At 42.6% G+C, this 6687-nt stretch overlaps 1 long non-coding RNA gene across 1 annotated transcript in view; it reads right to left on the bottom strand.

Moving 5' to 3' along the window:
* Positions 1-1573: 1573 nt before the first annotated feature.
* Positions 1574-6687, bottom strand: part of LOC129486036 (uncharacterized) — a 160686-nt gene continuing 155572 nt past the window's right edge. Inside the window, exon 3 of the long non-coding RNA XR_008658830.2 lies at positions 1574-2634. This is a non-coding gene — a long non-coding RNA (uncharacterized lncRNA). The remainder of the gene's footprint in view (positions 2635-6687) is intronic.

Below are 6687 nucleotides of genomic sequence, written 5' to 3'. Positions count from 1 at the left end.
GCCAAGAGATCAGTTGTTAGTCTGATGGGCTTCCCTTTGTGGGTAACCCGACCTTTCTCTCTGGCCGCCCTTAACATTTTTTCCTTCATTTCAACTTTGGCGAATCTGACAATTATGTGTCTTGGATTTGCTCTTCTCGAGGAGTATCTTTGTGGCATTCTCTGTATTTCCCGAATCTGAATGTTGGCCTGCCTTGCTAGATTGGGGAAGTTCTCCTGGATAATATCTTGCAGAGTGTTTTCCATCTTGGTTCCATTCTCCCCGTCACTTTCAGGTACACCAATCAGACACGTAGGTTTGGTCTTTTCACATAGTCTCATATTTCTTGGAGGCTTTGTTCGTTTCTTTTTATTAGTTTTTAACTTCTTTGCCATTGGTTTGAATTTCCTCCTGTAGCTGGGAGTAGTTTGATCATCTGAAGCCTTCTTCTCTCAACTCATCAAAGTCATTCTCCATTCAGCTTTGTTCCGTTGCTGGTGAGGAACTGCATTCCTTTGGAGGAGGAGAGGTGCTCTGCTTTTTAGAGTTTCCAGTTTTTCTGCTCTGTTTTCTCCCCATCTTTGTAGCTTTTTCTACTTTTGGTCTTTGATGATGGTGATGTACAGATGGGTTTTTGGTGTGGGTGTCCTTTCTGTTTGTTAGTTTTCCTTCTAACTGACAGGACCCTCAGCTGCAGGTCTGTTGGAGTTTGCTAGAGGTCTACTCCAGACCCTGTTTTCCTGGGTGTCAGCAACGGTGGCTGCAAAACAGCAGATTTTCATGAATCGCAAATGGAGAGTGCCCCTCCCCCAGCCTCACTGCTGCCTTGCAGTTTGATCTCAGACTGCTGTGCTAGGAATCAGCGAGACTCCGTGGGCATAGGACCCTCCGAGCCAGGTGTGGGACACAATCTCCTGGTGTGCCGTTTTCCAAGCCCATTGGAAAAGCGCAGTATTAGGGTGGGAGTGACGTGATTTTCCAGGTGCCGTCTGTCACCCTTTCTTTGACTAGGAAAGGGAACTCCCTGACCCCTTGCGCTTCCCGAGTGAGGCAATGCCTTGCTCTGCTTCGGCTCGGCTTGCGCACGGTGTGCTAAACCGACTGTCCTGCACCCACTGTTTGGCACTCCCTAGTGAGATGAACCTGGTACCTCAGATGGAAATGCAGAAATCACCCATCTTCTGCATTGCTCATGCTGGGAGCTGTAGACCAGAGCTGTTCCTATTCGGCCATCTTGGCTCCACTCCCAAAATTCTCCGATTTTTAAAACCTGGAACAAATCAAACTAACATATGTGACAGCCAGTTCCCATCTGAGAGACATCTGCTTGTGACTCTCACTCTTGATGTACAGTAGGGATTGGTGGGCATCGAGGGATTGAGTAGATCAATTACAAAACCTGGATCAGAAAGACATGGTCTCAAAGCAGCTTCACCCTTTGCTACCAGTGACTTTTTAAAGGCAGGTCATTTGGACTCCTGAGTCCCCATTTTTTAATCTGTAAAACAGGAATAAAATCATAGAATTGTTATTCATTACAGGGTTCTGGCAGGAAGCAGATGCACATTTAAAGGTTTCAAATGAAGGAGTTTAATTGTTCTATTGACAGAGGCATATACAGAGGTCAGTGGGGAATGCCTAAGAGCTGATGAAACACCCTGGGACTAGAAATACCAGGGAGCCATTACTACCCCTGGCCTGAAGGAGCAAAGGCAGAAAAAGATCCTAGATTCTGGTGAGAGACACAGCTGTGGATGAAGGGCACTCGGCAAGAGCTGTGGTCCTAAAGGGATGCCAATCCTCCCAGTGTTGAGGGAATAATACCCCTACCTGACAGTCTCTCCTTCTAATCTCCTGCTGCTGCCACCTATTGGCCCTACCAATCCAGAAGCCAGAAGGCAAGAGAGCTTGGGTGGTTTAGTCTGCAGAGCTCAGTCTCACAGGGCACAGGCCAGGGTGAAAAAGAGCAGAGCATGGGTCAATGGATCTGGAAGAGCACACAGTTGTCCTTTATGTCTCCTTTCAGTTGAGTATGCACCAACCCTCTTTCTCACTCCCTCAGCATCCTAGGGGGAAATAGTCTGGTGGAGTCCTCTCCACTCTACCTCAAAAATGCTCATGACTTTGAACTTGTCAAGCAAACTGAGAAGTGCTCAAAGGGTGATTTTCTGGGAAAGACTAGGTTCCCCATGGAAGGGCTGGGCTCTACGCAAACTTGGAGCTACAGTCATGGTTGGTCCAAATGATTAATTATGAGGACTCCTCTTCATTACAGGTCACCAGGATGGGAAGCCAAAAAAGAATTGAGTGAGAGAAAGAGCCCACTCAAAGTGAGGAGGGGAAGGCAAGGGAGTAGTAGGAGGTAGGCTAACCTTCTCTATTGCCACCTTGTACTGGATGTGGAGGGCTGACTAAGAAAAAGGGTGATCCGGAAAAGCTAAACCTCAAGCAACACACGTGTTAGGCTGCAAGTAACTGAAAACTCACTGGTGTAACCAAACAAATCCAGAGGTTAGTGCAGTGATCAGTGTGGCTTGAATAGATCTGTGCAACTATGGCTGTGGGTCCTGCTTTCTTTCACATGAGGCTTCCTCCTCTGGCTCATCGTGTGAGGGCTGCCGCAATCTCAGGACTCCCATTCAGACATGACAGTATCTAGAGGGAAGAAAAAATTTAGCTTATGATAGCTCAGAAAAGCACACTGTTTTTCAGATGCATCCTTGAATAAATTCCTGTAAGGAAATACCATGTGATGATTGCCTTAGGTCTGGTTATAATAAACAATTTCTATAGCAACAAGGGTGGGTGTGATTTCTCTGATAGAGTGACAATTCTCTCAATTCTCTCGTGGCTGGTACATAATTAGTACTATTCAGAGGTATAGGAGAGAAAATAATTCATTACGTACAATGGATGTCTGGGGGCATTTAGACTTAATTCTCTTGATGAACCCCATCAAAAACGATAATCAAATTTCAGTCCTTTTTAAAAGCAAAGGTTTATTTCTCATTTATGCAAAGTGTCCAGTGAGGGTTGACGGGGAGTTTTCTTTGCCCCAAGTCTCCTCCCCTAGAGACCCAGGCACATAGAGCTTCCAACATCCAGAATGTCCCTGGTTGTCCTGGCAGGAGGACAAAAACTAATTTTCACCTGGCCACGTAAGCTTCCATCTGGAAGTGACATATGTCAATTTCAATCAGTGGAATTTTAGTGACCAAAGCAAGTCACACAGGCACTTCTAACTTCAAGGCAGTAGAGTAGTGTAATTTTACATTATGCCTAAAAGGAGGAGAAAGAAAGTTGGCAGTGCATGTTAAGGAACTAAAGGGAAGTTTATATGCTTCTTCATGTCAAACCCTCAGGAAGTAAAAACTCAGAAAATGATTTATGTACAAACATGTATATTGAAGCACTGCATACACAAACAAAAAATAAAAACAGAAACTATCAGAACATCCAACAGTAGGTCCTAAAATATTTATTCTTAAATAAATCAGTCTAGCCATAGGATAGATAATTTTCTCGTGTTCTAAAGTGTTGCTTGTGAAGACTGTTTAATGATACAGGAAAATTCTCACAATAAGTTAAAGTGAAGTAAAGAATAAAGAATTGCACTGTTTTATTAATATGAATATAAAAGTAAAGTACCAAGAAAACAAAGGAAACATACTAAAATATTAATGATGGCTATCTCTACATTAATGTTATTATTTTCTTTGTGCTTTTCTATATTTCTTTAGTTCTTTATGCCGATGAGTAAATTTTTAAATAATCAATTTAAGAAGATTATTTAACATAGAAATATATGGATGTTTATCACAGCAATTTTTGTAATAGCAAAAATTGTAAACATCTAAAATCTACAAGAGGGAGTTGGTAAAAAATTATAGTTCAGTCAAATAATAGATATGATGAAGCATTTAAAAATTGAGATCTATTTGATCTGCTATGGAACATTTGCTAAGATATATTAAGTGAAAAAACATGGTGCAGAAAAGTGGGTGTAGTATACTGCCATGTATTTAAACGTGTATGCATACACACATTTTTGAAAAGAATGCACAAATACTGCTAAAAGTGGTGCCTTTGGGTGGGGAAAACTAAGAGACTGAAGAAATGACTCACAGCTGTCTGTGGAAGGATGACTTTCAATTTTAAGTCCTTTACATTATTTGATTTTTTTAACCCTGTGTGTGCATTATTTACGTTGAGTTCTATTTTACAAAAAAATTATGAACAAATAAATAAATCAGATGCCAGCTCTGGCAGATACGTCATAACTGCTGGTTTCCTTCCCTGCCCTTTTCCTATCTTTAGCCTATTTCACTCAATGCCTCAGTCCTAGGCTAGACCATAGCTACAGTTTAACAAGGCTTAGGGATTGAAAATGAATTTCTTTGATCTGTCTGCCATTCTAAGCACAAATTACAAAGGGTCCCCCAAAGCTGTCTGACTCAGGTATAGGGAATACCAGTCATCTTTTCACCTGGGCTACAGGCAGCTGACACTTTTCCCATGGACCCATGAGCTAAAAACGCAAAGGCCTCCACACGGCTGAGAGTCAACATTTCCTGCAAAATAGTTGACATTGTGAGCCCATGCCTTTGTGTCTGCTCAGAACCATTTAATTCTTGGGAGTTGCTTATATTCATAGATATTGAACTGGACCAATCACTGTGGATAACTTCAAGGTCAAACTTTCTGAAGAAAAAGCGGCACCAGTACTGATACAGGAAATCCAGCTCCCAGCTCCCTGGAGCAAGGCATTAGAGAATGGCTTCTTGTAGTTCCATGTCCCAGGACAAATTTGGTGACAGGACAGTCAAGAGTAGAAGAGATTTTGCACCTTAACTTTGTTCTGAAATTAGGCTCTGTAGTTCCCTCCTTCCCATCTCCACTGGGAATGGGCTGTGATAAGTGTTACTTATGCATGCAGCAAATCCCCGGTCCAGGCACTGGGGATATAGTAGTAAAGAGATCCAAGTAGGAAACAACTCTGCTTACAAATTATAAACAAAATTTAAATATATAGGATGACACAAGTGCTATGGAGAAAAATTAAGCAGGAATGTGGACAGGAGGTGCAGAAAGAGGCCTCACTCCAAAGCTGAAGCTCTGGTAAAAATCCGAGGGCAGCAGAGAGGGCCTGTGTGGACATGGGGGATGCGTGTTTTGGGAGAAGTGGCTGAGTTTTACCCCCAGTTTGGCAGAAGGTAGAAGTAGTCAGCCAGTGGAGGAGCAGAAATAATGTTTCAATATTTCTGCAATGAAATGTTTTAAAATTTTGTTTCCAAGATCTGAATAGTTATGAGAAATAATATAAATGTTCAGCAGCAGTTATGGTATAAGCATGAAGTAGACTATAATCTAGTCACTAACAACCCTGGATTTGCAAGAATATTCAACAAGGTGGGATAACACACTCAAAGTAAAACGTTGAGTGGGAAAGGCAGAATACAAAATTATCGTCACATTTGTCATGCTCTCTGTAATAACCTAGTGTGGCACCCAGAACAGTGGTTGGTACATAGTGGATATGCAATCAATAGTGATAAATAGCTGTTGATTAAGTTAATTGCTGAGCATAAGCATGGTGGAAAAATAACTTGAAGAAAACGCATCAAATTATTAACAGTGGTTGGCCCACAGTGATGGAATTCTCGATAATTTTCAACGGTGTATTTTAAAGCTTCCCAGATGATTCCAATATGAAGCCAGGGTTGGAAGTGACTGTTTTACGCGTGTCCGGTTTTATTATCTGAGGTGCGTATTTCAATCCTCCATGCATAGATAAGGAACTGAAGTTCAAAGAGGTGAGGGTCAGCTTGCCCAAGGCCATAAGGTAGGCAGTGAGAGAGCAGGTGATCTAGCCCCAAACCTTATGGAACTCATTTAGCCTGCTATTTTTACTTGAAACAGCTGATACCCAAGGAAAGCTCTGGGAGGACTTCCCCAAGGCACAGACTGGTCACTGGTGAGTCAGCACTCAACCTGAAGTTCCTACACACTGTTTGGGATTCTTTTCAGACACCTCGTGCTGTTGAGACACGGAGAGCAGATGACAAAAAAACACTCACAACCGTGACAGGGAGTTTCACCTCCGACCAAGCTCAGTCTGAATTCCAGGTTTGGCTCCATCTAGTCCTACCTTAGTGAGAATGCAGAGGCTTCCCTCTCATGCCAGAAGCTGGCCTCTAAGAGTGCAGTGTCCACTCTTCTCTTCAGGATACATGAGAATCCTGGGAACCCATTAAATAAGGGTTGTCTGCATGGGGTGCTTGAATGGAGGCCAGGCAACATCTTAAGCACAATTATTACTTGATTATGGGGACCCTCTGGCTGATGATTGGTCATCCTCACTGGGTGACAGTTACAAAGATAAATGTGTGCTACCTTGGCTGCTATTTAACTCTAGTAATGAGTAGTTTCTGCTGTGTTGGAAGCTCCTAGTTCATCGTTCTCTAACTGTGGGGTCTCCCTTGTTTTTCCTCAACCCAACTACCTTTAGTCTTAAGGTAGGAAAACTGATCTAAAGGTGTCCACTAGAAACTTCCTTCCATCTCACCTTTTGGAAACATATAGTATGGATTTTTGTGGCCTTTGCTTCTTGTTTCTGCAGTGGGTGACTCAGGCCTTGTGACAGAAACAAGGAGGAGGATGGAGGAGCCTTCAGGGTTATACTCCTCTTGTCTTATTGACTCAAATGTA

Source organism: Symphalangus syndactylus, chromosome 7 (genome assembly GCF_028878055.3).
Source record: "Symphalangus syndactylus isolate Jambi chromosome 7, NHGRI_mSymSyn1-v2.1_pri, whole genome shotgun sequence".
Lineage (NCBI taxonomy): Eukaryota > Metazoa > Chordata > Mammalia > Primates > Hylobatidae > Symphalangus > Symphalangus syndactylus.
This window is presented reverse-complemented; position numbering and strand designations above follow the sequence as displayed.